Genomic DNA, 16,373 nt, shown 5'->3' on the forward strand with positions numbered 1-16,373 from the left:
AATACATACCCAAGAATATTAGTGAACTGGAGGTCATTGCCTATAAAAAAATGGGCTAAGATTCCTCAGGAACACTGACAGAAGTTAATGTCTGGCTATGCAACTTGCTTGCAGCAGGTCATAACAGCCAAATCGGCATCCACTAAGTACTAAATACTCTTGTCATGAAGGGGTTGAATAATTGTGAGACTGCACATTACATGTGGCTTTTAGTGTTGAATTTGGAGAAAACGGTTATATTAGGCAGCATGGTTGCTTTACAGCACTGGAGTCCTAGGATCAAGTCCCACCAAGGGCAACATCTGCAAGGAGCTTGTATGTTCTCACTGGGTTTGCATTGCTTTACTCCATAATGTCCGGTTTCTTCAAAGACACACTGATAGGGAATGTAGATTCTGAGCTCCAATGGGGACAGAGATGATAAAGTCTGTAAAGCGCTGCATAATAATGCTGCTATAAAAGAAAAGCATAATAAATAAAGAGGTTTTATAAAATTGTTCTTGTTTGATTGTTTGATTTTGCAAACAGCAGAAAGTTTGTACACTTTAATAAGAAACCTATTTTGCAGTGTTGGTGAATAGTTTTGTTTGCAGCTGTAGAACTTCCAGCATATTTAGAGTTAACAATCCTTTTACATATAGACAAGAAGGAAGTTACCAACCACCCCAGGTGTTGTAGGTTTCTGCATATATGTGGAATGTGTCGCAGTAAAAAAAAGGTCTGTAGAATGAAGAAGATTAATATTTTTAGGTTAGACAACATAATTCTTATACTCTTTCTTCGGTAAGCCTGCATGGCTTACTTATATAACATTGTGCGATGGCGAGGCTGCTGTTCCTCCATTTATTAAATAGTAGTAAACGTTAACAAGTCAGTGAACTACTATTAGTATGTAATTTGATCGCAACGAAAAGTTGAATCCAGGTGCTTCAGGTTATATTGGGTTATTTTATGAACACAAAGGGGGTTTGGAGCGTTTGGCATGTGATACCTATGATCTCATTCTGAATACTATGATAATCTTTATTAGCCATCTTCTGCTTTCCTGCATTTCTTTCTACAGAAAAAAAAGCAAACAACCAACATGTTATTAGAATTTTTACTATCTGCGGTCAAATAAATATTATAAATTCTAACCTGGGACACTCAGATCTCTATATGATTATATGAGAAATTAACAAGCACATTTTATTATATGTGGTTAACTTAAAGGCCAAAATCCAGCAACTACATCTGCAACCCTGCCTCTCTAGCTGTGCGAACACTGCAACTGCCATCATTGTTGTCAAGAAGACTAGTCTTACTAAAGCTATAGAGATACAGACTGTGGACCATCGCTGTAAGGCCTTGTTCACAATTAGCATTTTTATTATGTTTTTTGATGCAAAAAAAAGCTCAGCATTTTACAGTAGCACAAAATATACGAGACTTCTAAAATCTCATTCACATGGTGTGTTTTTTCCTTACATTTTTTTGAACTGCGGTGTTTTTTTTTATCAAACAGCAGCATGTTAATGCTTTAAGAATTTTTGCCTCTTTTTTTTTTTTATCCATTCAATTAAATGTATAAAAAACACATCAATAACTCAACAAACATGCGTGTAATGTACATAGCATTTTTCCTGCCAACACTTTGCAAAAAAGCACTGTGTGAACATACTGTAACAGTATAGGCAGCGGAATGTTGTAGATGTATTAAGAAAATTGAAGTAGCTAAGATTTTAATTGACTTAAAGAGGTTTTCACATCACCAAGATCCTACCCCAATATGAAGTAGGTGTAATGCGGTATTTTCTGGTGTATAAGCCGAATGGGCATATAAGACGACCCCCAAGTTTTCCATATAAAATATGGTTTGGGATATACTCGCCGTATAAGACGGGGGTCATCTTATACGCTCAATTGTCTTATACGGCATGTGCGGTGTGGATGGTTCCCAGGGTCTGGAGGAGAGGAGACTCTCCTTCAGGCCCTGGGATCCATATTCATGTAAAAAAAAAAGAATAAAAATAAAAAATATGGATATACTTACCCTCCGAAGGCCCCCGTCTCTCAGCGGTGCAAGCGGCGGCCTCCGTTCCTAAGGATGCATTGAGCGTAGGACCTGCGATGACGTCGCGGTCTCGCGTTTGGTAATGACATTTGACAATGAAAAGGTTCTGTCACTGGCCCCTCTCATATATTAAAACAAGGCTGTTTTCATATTGCCTAAATTTGGACACATTTTAACCTCAATATTAGACTAAGATTGGCCTAAATTAAGCCCATCTGTGACAACACAGCATTTAATCTTAATTATCCAGACATATGCAGCTGCTATAATCCCGGCGAGTCAGCGGAAGGGTGAAGCTCTGCAATTTTGCACCATCTTGGGTATTTTGCTGGGAATGTTCTATGTGTTATTGTCTGTTTTGCAGTTCAATAAAATATTGCCACACTGTTTTACCCTCATCCTGTGTTGTCTGAGTAGTATTATGCGGCATTCAGTGGGTTGAGCCCTGGTCCATCCGGTCTCAGGCCAGCAGACTAGAGCACCCACTGACCCCCGTGTCTCCACACCATCTAAAAGCAGGATTTCCACAGTTTTACTAATCTGTCTTACGTCATCACATGACCCTTAGTTCCTACAAATATGGGACCTCAAGAGGATATCCCGCTCATAGAATGGCCTTGTATGTCTTCCTACTCATACACAGTAAAATGACTTCAATGAGAAACAATGTGTGGTCTTGATATAATTGGTTTTAGAGCTGGATTCCCAAACTTTTATTTTTTTTTTTTTACAAGACAACTTATCCCTAAAAAAATCACGGCAACAAGCAATTTTTATGGACAAATTTGAAAAATAAATGCTAGCCATTAAATGTGGAATATTGTCAATGAACTAAATGGAAAACATTTTTTTCAATATTAAAGTGACAGACAGAACAGCCTTCCCTCCCTGCTCCTGTCTTGCTGGAGTAATTTCACTGCTGCTAGGGAGGCAGTCTTAGCCTAAGGGATTCTTGTACATAGTTTTTTTTTTCTTTTTTACAGAGGTGTTGTGTAGCCTGTATGCTGAAATGCCATATATTAGGAATCCAGCATTATCCCGCTTCATTGCCCACAGTACTCCTGCTGGATTATGCTCCTTGCTCCCTGGACCCTGTTTGCTGCGATTCCCAGGATGTGCCGACAGTACAGGTAATGTTTAATGTTGTCAATGTCATAGTAGAAAATGGGACTTACTCTTTTACTTTCTGGTAGTTGAAAAATTCTGCATTCATTAAAGTGAAAGGCGTAAATTACGGCTTTATGAATGAAGAAAGTATAAACCAACCTGGGGTTATGCAACCGCTTTACACCTACAACTATCTGTGAATTAAATTGTATGCTGGGAGTTGTAGTTTTTTTTTACGTCCACAATGCCCAATGTGCATCTGCTAGCTGGGAGTTGTAGTTTCACAACACCTGGAGGCACAAGCTGCACACTGCTGAGCTAAAGTATTGCTCAAATATATAGAACATTTGTAAATCTATTATCTTAACCAGGATCACGTGGTAATGCTGATTTCTGTGTTGTTCGTATTTTATTTGCATGGTTTAGAATGGTAACATGTGATTTGCATTCATTCCTTACATTAAGATTTGTGAATTTCTCAAACTCCAGGAAAAGGTTAGCTTACTGTTCGCCTTACCCTAGGATACCATTTATTGCACATTTATGCCATTTAACATATGAGCGTGCAGTGTATTAATGGAATTGTAGCATTATCGTAGAATTTAGTTCTGTAGTCAATAATCACTATTGTTGTTTTACATTTGTGTATTTTCATTTTCAATCATAAAAGGTCATTTTGTGTATATTGTAGTTATTATAATTATGGCAATATGGCTGCGTAATGGAATCTGTCAGTAGGATCAACCCTCCTAAGCCGTTTGTATGAGCATGTAGGTCATAGGAAGCTGAATTAAATGATACCTTGATATCTGCGATCTGATGTTTTTTTCCAGAATAATTCATATTTTTTATATATGTAAACGAGCTGTTAAAATCTATGGGCCGGACCTACTGTAGATCTCCCTGAGAATCTGCCTCCAGAGAATATTTTAAATGAAAGAGGGGAGTTACCAATGTGAGACATGTAATGACTACAAGTCTGCTCTCCTGATCTACAGTCTCATGTTGGTAACTGCCCCTTCATTTATAAGAAGCTCTCAGGGAGATCTATGTCCGGCCCATAGATCTTAACAGCTCTTTTACATATAAGGCTAGGCTCACATTGCGTTATGGCTGTACGTTAAACGGACTACATTACACCGCGGCATAACGCGGTGTAACGTAGTCCGTTAACGCCGCCATTGAAAGCAATGTTGGATGCATCGCTAGCGCACGCCACAATGGGCGTGCGCTAGGCGATGTGCCGTCATCGAGTGACGGACCCGAGACGCGGGCTGCAGCGTTTCCGGGTCCATCACTGCTAGCGCAGATAGAGCTAGCAGATGCTCCATCTGCGCTAGCGCTGTGCCAAAGTCGGCACTTGCGTTAGCACAGTCCGTTAGCATATGCGCTGAAAGGACTGCACTAACGCAATGTGAACCTAGCCTAAGAAAAATATGGATTGCTCTGGAATAAGACATCAGATTGCAGATATCAAGATCCCCTTAAGCAGCCACGTTGCCACAATTATAATTTCTTCAATAGACACAAAATTACAGGGTTGAAAGTAAAATAAAATCACACAAATGTACAGCAATATAGTGATTACTAACTACAGGACTAAATTCTATAATAATGCTACTACAATTCTGTTAATACACTGAACGGTTAAGTTAAATTGTACAAATATACAATAATTTAAAGCTCATTTACATACTAAGATAAACGTGGATTTTTCTGGAATAAAACATCAGATTGCAGATATCAAGGTGTCATTTTGTTCCTTTTCCTGTGACCTATATATCATATAGACGGCTTAGGAAGGTTGATCCTACAGTCATATTCTTTTTGGTGTCCTTGCAGAGTTTGGGTTCATTTTTCAGATAATCTTCCGATTTTCAGCCAGAAAAAAAACAGATGGTTTTTTACAATACAGTTGCATATGATAAAGAATTACATATGTAATATGTAAGTAAGTATCTGTAAAAATCAGATGTGATAAAAGTGATCCATATTGGATTGGATTTTTTTTTCGCTCTCATAGACTTGAATAGGTTAATCTCGTCCGACTTATAGAAGAGACTAGTGCATGCTGCAATTTTTTTCACACGCATATTTGGTCCATGAAAAAATGAAGTGCAAGTGTATGTAGCAGGCTCAGGAGTTGAGCCCACACCATACCCAGCAGATTCCAGCTGTGTTACAAAGCCACCATCGACCTCTAAGGCTATGTTCACACGCTGTGGATTTTGCTGCAGATCCGCAGCGTTTACGCAGCTGCGGGTCCGCAGCAGTTTCCCATGCGTTTACAGTACAATGTAAACCTATGGGAAACGCAATCCGCAGTGCCCATGCTGCGGAAAAAACGCTCAGAAACGCAGCGGTTTACATTCAGCAGCATGTCAATTCTTTGTGCGGAATCCGCAGCGGTTTTACACCTGCTCCATAATAGAAAACCGCAGGTGTAAAACCACAGTGGAATCCGCACAAAATCCACAGTAAATCCATGATAAATCCGTAGGAAAAACGCAGTGTTTTTGCCCTGCGGATTTTGGACCATTCTACGTGTGCACATACCCTTAGGGTATGTTTCCACGTTCAGGAAACGCTGCGTTTTTGACGCTGCGTTTTTTCGCAGCGTCAAAAACGCAGCGTCCAGATGTTACAGCATAGTGGAGGGGATTTCATGAAATCCCGACTCCACTATGCGTTAAAAAACGCATGCGTTTTTGCCGCGAAAACGCATGCGCGGTGCGTTTTTTCAAAACGCTGCATGTTGCTACAATGAGCAAAACACGCAGGAACACCGCAGGTGACCTGCCAGTGACCTCAGGTGCAGTTTTGGTCAGGATTTTACCTGCATAAAATCCTGACCAAAGCCTGAAGCAAGCCTGAACGTGGACACATACCCTTACAGCATTGACCAAAGCTTGCTCCAATCGCTTCAATTTAACTATTTAAATCACATATGTCAAACTCTGGCCCGCGTGCCAAATCTGGCCTGCAGGGTGAGTATATTTGGCCCAAAACGCTGGTTAGATCTCCTGAGTATATTTGGCCAGCGATGCCATCTCACTCTTTCAGCTATACTGGCATCCTAGATGATATAGTTGAAAGCAATGATGGAGGAAGGTGTGTCAGCTTACTGTATAGAGCACTGTGTGGGGCTATTATACTGTATGGAACACTATGTGGGGCTATTATGCTGTATGTAGCACTTTTTGTAGACATTATATAGTATGGAGCACTATGTGTGGCTGTTTTACTGTATGAAGCACTATATAGGGACATTATACAGTACTATATGGAGCCCTATGTGGGGCCTATTAGGCTAAATGCACACGTTCAGGAATGTCTGCAGAATAATCCTGAGCAAAACCGGACTCCCTGTGCAGGAAATCCCCTCGCGGTTTTTTCACGTTTTTCTCTTGGTTTTTTTGCGCATTTTTGCGCTTTTTTTCCGGATTTTTCACGTTTTTTTCCGGAGCTTCACAAATGCAATAATATAGAGGCAAAACCGCAAAAAATCTGCAAAATTAATGAACATGCTGCGTTTTTTTTTGCAGAAAAAAAACGCAGCATGTACCAAAAAATTGCGGAATGCATAAAAAATGATGTGCGGTTAATGTAAGCGTTTTTTAAGCATTTAACAGCCGAAAAAATGTGAAAAATCCTGAACGTGTGCACATAGCCTTATACTGTATGGAGCACTAAGTAGGGCCTATTATACTGTATGCAGCACTATGTGGGGCACATTATACTATATGGAGCACTATGTCGGGCCATTACACTGTATGGAGCACTGTTTGGGGTTATTATACTCTATGGAGTACTTTTTGTGGCCATTTGTACTGTATGGAGCTCTAAGTGGGGCCTATTATACTGTATGGAGCACCATGTTGGCCCATTATACTGTATGGAGCATTATGTGGGGCACATTATACTATACTAGACTGTGGCCCGATTCTAACGCATCGGGTATTCTAGAATATGCATGTCCCCATAGTATATGGACAATGATGATTCCAGAATTCGCGGCAGACTGTGCCCGTCGCTGATTGGTCGAGGCAACCTTTATGACATCATCGTCGCCATGGCAACCATTATGACATCTACGTCGATACTGTGCCCGTCGCTGATTGGTCGAGGCGAATTCGCGGCAGACTGTGCCCGTCGCTGATTGGTCGAGGCAACCTTTATGACATCATCGTCGCCCTGCTGTGCCCGTCGCTGATTGGTCGAGGCCTGGTGGCCTCGACCAATCAGAGACGCGGGATTTCCAGGACAGACAGACAGACAGAAAAACCCTTAGACAATTATATATATAGATGGAGCACTATGCGGGGAAATTATACTGTATGAGACACTATGTGGGTCCATTATACTGTATGGAGCACTGTGTATGGCCATTATACTCTATGGAGTACTTTTTGTGGCCATTTGTATTGTATGGAGCTCTAAGTGGGGCCTATTATACTGTATGGAGCACCATGTTGGCCCATTATACTGTATGGATCATTATGTGGGGCACATTATACTATATGGAGCACTATGTGGGGAAATTATACTGTATGAGACACTATGTGGGTCCATTATACTGTATGGAGCACTGTGTAGGGCCATTATACTCTATGGAGTACTTTTTGTGGCCATTTGTATTGTATGGAGCACTCTATGGGGCCATTATACTGTATGGAGCACTATGTGGGATCATTATACTATATGAAGGTCTATGTGTGGCCCATCATACTGTATGGAAGGCTGTTTGGGGATTACGGGTGAAGAATTATACTGTGACGTGGTCACCATTTTGTGTTGGGGTGATTGAAAGAGGTGGGTACGATAGGGTCATCATAGCGTGCGTGTGGAGGGTAATGTGGAGGAATTCACTGTCGGGGTATCATAATGTCTGGGGGGGCTCTTTTGTTTTCATCGTACTTTAGTATCTGCATTATTCAAGTTTATTTTATCTTTTGTTATATATTTAAATTAGACCATTGGGCCATATGCTTTTTACTGCTCTTACATAAAATATTATATCATTTTAATATTTTACCCTAACATCTATTAATTAAAATGTATTTTGTGGGATAATCCCTTTAACTTAGTTTCCAAATCAAAAAGTTCATCGTTATGTTTGATAAGGAAAAACTTCCTCAATTGTAGACATTGCTTAATAAATATCAAGATTGTTCTCATTACTTTGTCCAAGTGTTTAATTTTGGCTCTCTGTGTATTTGAGGTTGACATCCCTGCTTTAAATACTGCTGTCAATCACTGACAGTGGCATATAAATGGCATAATCGCCAGTGCTCTCGTGAATCAGCTTCCATTACAGGGTTGTCAATTTCATTTTTTTATTTCTTATGGACAGCTTAAAAAAACCACACGGACAACTAACATTCTTTACGGACATATTGTAAAGCCATAATAAGTCATTATAATTATCAGTGATACATGTCTACAGCCCAAAATTCTGATATGAAGACATGAGCTGCAATCACTGGAAATTGTAAAATGATGATAATTAGTAATAAAAAATCTGAACAAGCTTCTCTAGTTTACCAAAACTATTGATGCATCAAATTTTTTTCACAGACAGGTGATAAAAGTGCCCTAATATTACAGACTGTCCAGGAATTTGTGGACAGTTGGCAACCGTGTCCCATCAGCCCTACAGCAACGCAATCCCTGAAAGCTGATTGGTTGTCATGTCAGCCATGGGCCTGCTGAAGGCTTTTTGCTTCAATCATAACCCTTATATTAGTCGCGGCCATTTTTTACCATATTCTGCAGCAATACAGCAGTATTGTTGTATATAGAAGAAATCATCGCAGTTTCAAGTCCCCTAAGAGGACTAAAAATAGTGAAAAATAGCTAACATTTTGAATCATTCCCTTTAAAAATACCCAAAATAACATACCTAAAAATTATCTATTAAAGCAACACCCCAGCATGGTTTTTTTTTTTATTACAGCACTGGAGTGGTGCCACTAATCTAAATTCCCTGCCTGTAGTATTACACTCACCAGCCACTGTCTTCATGGAGTCACTCCCGTCTCGACCGCCATCTTTTAACCGCAACTTCTGACTGACTGGAAGTTAAAGGTAACACAAGCCGTCAGTGTAAGTCTACGAAAGTCTCGTTCTGGCTGCGTTCTGGCTTTCATACAATTACAGTGCCTTGAGGAGGTATTTACCCCCTTGGCATTTTTCATGTTTTGCTACCTCACAACCTGGAATTTCATTGTTTTTGGAGGGTTTGCCATCAGTTCATGTAAAGAACGTGCCTACAACTGTGAACATGTGTTTTTCTTTTTATTGTGAAGCAAACAAATAGTACAAAATAACTGAAAATTTCAGTGTGCATAACTATTCATCCCCCTAAAGTCAGTACTCTGTACAGCCTCCTTTTGCAGCAATTACAGCTGCAAGTCGCTTTGGATAGGTCTCTATGAGCTTTCCACATCTTGCCACTGGGATTTTTGCCCATTCCTCAAGGCATAACTGCTCCAGCTCCTTCAAGTTAGATGGTTTCCTCTGGTGAACAGCGATCTTCATGTCTGACCACAGATTCGCAATTGGATTAAGGTCTGGCCACTCCAAACCATTTACGCGTTTTCCCTTAAATCACTCAAGTGTTGCTTTAGCAGTATGCTTTGGGTATTGTCTTGTTAGAAGGTGAACCTTCGTCCCAGTTTTGAATCACTGACAGACTGAAACATGTTTTGCTCAAGAATTTCCCTGTATTTTGCATCATTCATCTTCCCCTCAACTCAGACCATTTTCCTTGTCCCTGCTGCCGAAAAACATCCCCACAGCATGATGCTGCCACCATGTTTTACTGTGGAAATGGTGTTCTTGGGGTGATGAGCTGTGTTGGTTTGGCACCAAACGTTTACCTTCGTGGCCAAAAAACTTCCATTTTCGTCTCAGCTGACCACCTTCCTCCATGTATTTGTGGAGTCTCCAACATGTCTTTTGGCAAACTCAAAATGAGTTTTGGGTGTAAATAAAGGCTTTTTTTCTCTTCACTCTTCCATAAAGACCACCTCTATGGAGTGTAAGGTTTATTGTGGTCATATGGACAGATAGTCCAGTCTCTGCTTGGGAACTGTTCAACTCCTTCAGGGTTACATTTGGTGTCTGTGCTACCATGTTCTTTCCATTTGATGGTAATGGATTTGATGGTGCTCCGGAGAATCCTGGGAGTAGAGAGCGTAAATTTTATTTTCTACTCTGCACCCGTGTCTATGTGAGTACTATGTGTATAAACAAATTTTTCTACTTTGCACACATGTCTTTGATAGTACTGTGTGTAAAAACAATGTTTTTCTCCCCTGTATCTGTGGGAGTGCTGTGCCTTAAAAACACTTAAAAAAATGAGGAGAGCATCGAATATGGGACGTGGATGTGGCCATGGTGCTGCTGATCTAGCGTGCCTGTAATACAGCCTAGTACAGTGTGACCGTTATACAGGCTGGTGTAGCATGTCCATAATACAGCCTGGTGGAACATGTCTGTAATACAGGATGATGCAGCATGTCCATAATACTTCTTTTACACAGCCCATAACTTGATAACTTTTTACATATACTCATTGGCATGCTGTAATTGTGATAGAGGGCTTCATATACGAAACTTATTAAATTTAAATTATTTTTCAATTTGTCCTAACATTTTCAGAGGCCAAGTCAAGTTCTTGCTTTTTACCATCTTGTTGTGTTTCATGTTGTCTCATATCGGTACCATCTGCTGGAAATGAGTGTTCATTCTGGTCACATACAGGTGTGTTGTGAATTCTGCTTTTGGGTTCCCTCCGGTGGTAGTAGGAGGTAATGCAGTTGTCCCTGGGTTGCAGTCCTGGTCAGGTGTGTCTGCTGATTGCAGTTCTGACTGGGCTATTTAGGTGTGCAGGATTCATTAGTCCTTGCCAGTTGTCAATTGTTGTTGGGAGGTGTTGGACCTCTGCCTGGTTCCTCCTGTCTTTCTGCCAAATCAGCAAAGATAAGTGTCTGGGTTTTTTTTCCTGTGGCACACATGCTGTGTGCTTCACAATTCAGTGCTATTCTTTGTGTTTTCTTGTCCAGCTTAGATTGTGTCAGTATTTTCTCAGTCTTGCTGGATTCTTTGGAGTGGCAGATATACATTCCATGTCTTTAGTTAGATTGTGGAACTTTTTGTATTATCTGTTGTGGATATTTTTGGAAGGGTTTTAATACTGACCGCCTAGTAATCTGTCCTATCCTGTCCTATATAGCTAGAGTGGTCTCTTTTGCTAAATCCTGTTTTCTACCTGCGTGTGTCTATTCTTCTCCTACTCACAGCCATTATTCGTGGGGGGCTGCCTATCCTTTGGGGGTCTGCTCTGAGGCAAGATAGCATTCCTATTTCCATCTATAGGGGTATTTAGTCCTCCGGCTGTGTCGAGGTGTCTAGGGTTTGTTAGGCACACCCCACGGCTACTTCTAGTTGCGGTGTTAGTTCAGGATTTGCGGTCAGTACAGGTTCCACCGACTCCAGAGAAAGTTTTCATGCGGCTCCAAGGTCACCGGATCATAACAGTACAACTGGCCCATCAGGAAGATTGTCGATTTCTGGTGTTGCATAATTTGCATGATGTTATCGTGCTGGGTTTCCCGTGGTTGCAGGTACATAATCTGTTATGATCCTTAGTGGCTGAGGATCACGAATAGACCAGCAAGTGAATAAACTAAGGACAAGCTCTAGGGAGATGGTAACTGGACTGATCGCAAATCTGAACCTATCCAAAACAACTAGAGGTAGCCGGTGAACGTGCCTAAAAAATTCCTAGACGTTTCGAGCCAGCCTGAGGAACTAGCTACCCCTAAAGAGAAAGAAAGACCTCGCTTGCCTCCAGAGAAATAATCCCCAAAGATATAGAAGCCCCCAACAAATATTAACGGTGAAGTAAGAAGAAGGCACATACGTAGGGATGAAATCAGATTCAGCAAAAGAGGCCCACTAGTACTAGAAAGCAGAAAATAGAGCAGGGGTCTATGCGATCAATAAAAAACCCTTACAAAATATCCATCCTGAGATTACAAGAACCCACGCACCAACTAACGGTGTGTGGGGAGAAACTCAGTCCACTAGAGCATCCAGCAAGCAAGGAAATCACATTTTAGCAAGCTGGACAAGAAAACATGATAAACACTGCTGATCAAAAAAATGAGCAAACAAAACTTAGCTTTGTCCTGGATGGACTGGGAGCAAGGTAGTCAGAAGGAATCTGAGTAGCACTGATTACATAGCCAGCCGGCAACAAGAGGAAGTAAAACAGAGCTATATAGGAACCTCCCAGAGGATAACGAACCAGCTGATAGCCAGAGACCAGCAGGATAACAAACAAAGCCACCAGGGGGAGCCCAAAGCAAAAGTCACACCATACCACCAGTGACCACAAGAGGGAGCCCGAAAACAGAGTTCACAACAGTACCCCCCCCTTAAGGAGGGGTCACCGAAGCCTCATGAAAACCCCCAGGGCGATCAGGATGAGCCACATGGAAGGCACGAACCAAATTGGCCGCATGAACATCAGAGGCGACAACCCAAGAATTATCCTCCTGACCATAGCCCTTCCACTTGACCAAATACTGGAGCCTCCGTCTAGAAACACGAGAATCCAAGATCTTCTCCACCACGTATTCCAATTCTCCCTCAACCAGCACCGGGGCAGGAGGCTCAACCGGAGGAACCACAGGTACCACATACCTCCGCAACAACGAGCGATGGAACACATTATGAATAGCAAATGATGCCGAGAGGTCCAGACGGAATGACACAGGGCCAAGGACTTCCAGAATCTTATAAGGACCGATAAACCGAGGCTTGAACTTAGGAGAGGAGACCTTCATAGGAACGAAGCGAGAAGACAACCACACCAAGTCCCCAACGCGAAGTCGGGGACCCACACAGCGACGGCGGTTGGCAAAGAGCTGAGCCTTCTCTTGTGACAACTTCAAATTGTCCACCACATGATTCCAAATCTGATGCAACCTCTCCACCACAACATCCACTCCAGGACAGTCAGAAGGCTCCACCTGACCCGAGGAAAAACGAGGATGAAACCCCGAATTACAAAAAAAAAGGAGAAACCAAAGTAGCAGAACTAGCCCGATTATTAAGGGCAAACTCGGCCAACAGTAAAAAAGTAACCTAGTCGTCCTGGTCAGCAGAAACAAAACATCTTAAATAAGTCTCCAAGGTCTGATTAGTTCGCTCGGTTTGGCCATTCGTCTGAGGATGGAAGGCCGACGAAAAAGACAATTCAATGCCCAACTTAGCACAAAAGGTCCGCCAAAATCTAGACACAAACTGGGATCCTCTGTCAGAAACAATGTTCTCAGGAATCCAGTGCAAACGAACCACATTTTGAAAAAACAGTGGAACCAACTCGGAGGAGGAAGGCAACTTAGGCAAGGGCACCAAATGGACCATCTTAGAAAAATGATCACACACCACCCAGATGACAGACATTCTCTGAGAGACAGGGAGATCAGAAATAAAATCCATGGAAATGTGCATCCAAGGCCTCTTCGGGACAGGCAAAGGTAACAGCAAACCACTGGCACGAGAACAGCAAGGCTTCGCCCGAGCACAAATTCCACAAGACTGCACAAAGGAACGCACATCCCGCGACAAGGAAGGCCACCAAAAAGACCTGGCCACCAAGTCTCTGGTACCAAATATTCCAGGATGGCCCGCCAACACCAAAGAATGAACCTCAGAGATGACTCTGTTGGTCCATCTATCCGGGACAAACAGTCTCTCCGGTGGACAGCGGTCAGGTCTATCCGCCTGAAACTCTTGCAGCACACGTCGCAAATCTGGGGAGATGGCAGACAAAATCACCCCTTCTCTAAGGATACCAGCCGGCTCTGAATCTCCAGGAGAGTCAGGCACAAAACTCCTAGAAAGAGCATCAGCCTTCACATTCTTCGAACCCGGCAGGTACGAGACCATGAAATCAAAATGAGAGAAAAACAACGACCAACGAGCCTGCCTGGGATTCAGTCGCTTGGCCGACTCGAGATAAATCAAATTCTTGTGGTCAGTCAAGACCACCACACGATGTTTAGCTCCCTCGAGCCAATGTCGCCACTCCTCAAATGCCCACTTCATAGCCAACAGCTCCCGATTACCGACATCATAATTCCGCTCGGCAGGCGAAAACTTTCTTGAAAAGAAAGCACATGGCTTCATCACAGAGCCATCGGGGCTTCTCTGCGACAAAACAGCCCCCGCTCCAATCTCGGAAGCATCAACCTCCACCTGGAAGGGAAGTGAGACATCTGGCTGACATAAGACCGGAGCCGAAGAAAACCGACGCTTCAGCTCCCAAAAGGCCTCCACAGCCGCAGAAGACCAATTAGTCACATCAGAACCCTTCTTGGTCAAATCCGTCAAAGGCTTAACAACGCCAGAAAAATTAGCTATGAAGCGACGGTAAAAATTAGCAAAACCCAAGAACTTCTGAAGACTCTTAACAGATGTAGGCTGCGTCCAGTCATGAATAGCCTGAACCTTGACTGGGTCCATCTCAATAGTAGAAGGAGAAAAAATGAAACCCAAAAAAGAAATCTTCTGGACTCCAAAAAGACATTTTGAGCCCTTCACAAATAAAGCATTGTCACGTAGGACCTGAAAGACCATCCTGACCTGCTTAACATGAGACTCCCAATCATCCGAAAAAACCAGAATATCATCCAGATACACAATCATAAACTTATCCAGATATTCACGGAAGATGTCATGCATAAAGGACTGAAAGACTGAAGGAGCATTAGAAAGTCCAAAAGGCATCACCAAGTACTCAAAATGGCCTTCAGGCGTATTAAATGCAGTTTTCCATTCATCACCCTGTTTTATACGCACAAGGTTATACGCACCACGAAGATCTATCTTGGTGAACCAACTAGACCCCCTAATGCGAGCAAACAAATCAGTTAACAATGGCAAAGGATACTGAAATTTGACCGTGATTTTATTCAAAAGGCGATAATCAATACAGGGTCTCAGGGAACCATCCTTTTTAGCCACAAAAAAGAATCCTGCACCAAGAGGGGATGAGGACGGGCGAATATGTCCCTTCTCTAAAGACTCCTTTATATAACTCCGCATGGCAGCATGCTCCGGCACAGATAAATTGAAAAGTCGTCCCTTAGGAAACTTACTACCAGGAATCAAATTTATAGCACAATCACAGTTCCTATGAGGAGGTAGAGAATTGAGTTTGGGCTCCTCAAATACATCCTGGTAGTCTGACAAAAACATAGGGACTTCAGAAGGAGTGGACGAAGCAATAGACACCACAGGAGCGTCACCATGAATTCCCTGACAACCCCAACTTGACACCGACATAGCTTTCCAATCCAGGACTGGATTATGAGTCTGCAACCATGGTAGACCCAACACGACGACATCATGCAAATTATGCAGTACAAGAAAGTGAATCACCTCCTGATGAACAGGAGTCATGCACATGGTAACTTGTGTCCAGTACTGAGGTCTATTCGTAGCCAATGGTGTAGAATCAATTCCCCTTAGTGGAATAGGGAATTTTAAAGGCTCCAAATCAAAACCACAGCGCCTGGCAAATGACCAATCCATCAGACTCAGGGCGGCACCTGAATCTACAAAAGCATTAACCGGGTAAGATGACAGGGAACAAATCAGGGTAACAGACAAAATGAACTTAGACTGTAAAGTACCAATGGTGACAGATTTATCAACCTTTTTTTTGCGCTTAGAGCATGCTGAGATAACATGAGCTGAGTCACCACAGTAAAAGCACAACCCATTTTGCCGTCTATAATTTTGCCGTTAACTTCTGGTCAGAATTCTGTCACATTGCATAGATTCAGGTGTCTGTTCAGAAGACACCGCCAAATGGTGCACAGGTTTGCGCTCCCGCAAACGCTGATCAATCTGAATGGCCAGAGTCATTGACTCATTCAGACCTGCAGGCGTAGGGAACCCCACCATGACATTCTTAATGGCTTCAGAAAGACCTTCTCTGAAATTTGCAGCCAGGGCACACTCATTCCACTGAGTAAGCACCGACCATTTCCGAAATTTCTGGCAGTACACCTCTGCTTCATCTTGCCCCTGCGAGAGGGCCAATAACGTTTTTTTAGCCTGGTTCTCAAGATTAGGTTCCTCATAGAGCAATCCAAGGGCTAGAAAAAACGCATCTACACTAAGCAATGCA

General features: G+C 42.3%; 1 protein-coding gene across 1 annotated transcript in view; it reads left to right on the plus strand.

Annotated features, from left to right (window-relative positions):
• The first annotated feature begins 3,017 nt into the window (after positions 1-3,017).
• The window catches only part of STARD13 (StAR related lipid transfer domain containing 13), a 530,489-nt gene continuing 517,133 nt past the window's right edge, over positions 3,018-16,373 (plus strand). The window contains exon 1 of the mRNA XM_077298231.1: positions 3,018-3,183. The gene's annotated coding sequence lies outside the window, so the exon portion shown is untranslated. The remainder of the gene's footprint in view (positions 3,184-16,373) is intronic.

Source organism: Ranitomeya variabilis, chromosome 3, assembly GCF_051348905.1.
Source record: "Ranitomeya variabilis isolate aRanVar5 chromosome 3, aRanVar5.hap1, whole genome shotgun sequence".
Classification (NCBI taxonomy): domain Eukaryota; kingdom Metazoa; phylum Chordata; class Amphibia; order Anura; family Dendrobatidae; genus Ranitomeya; species Ranitomeya variabilis.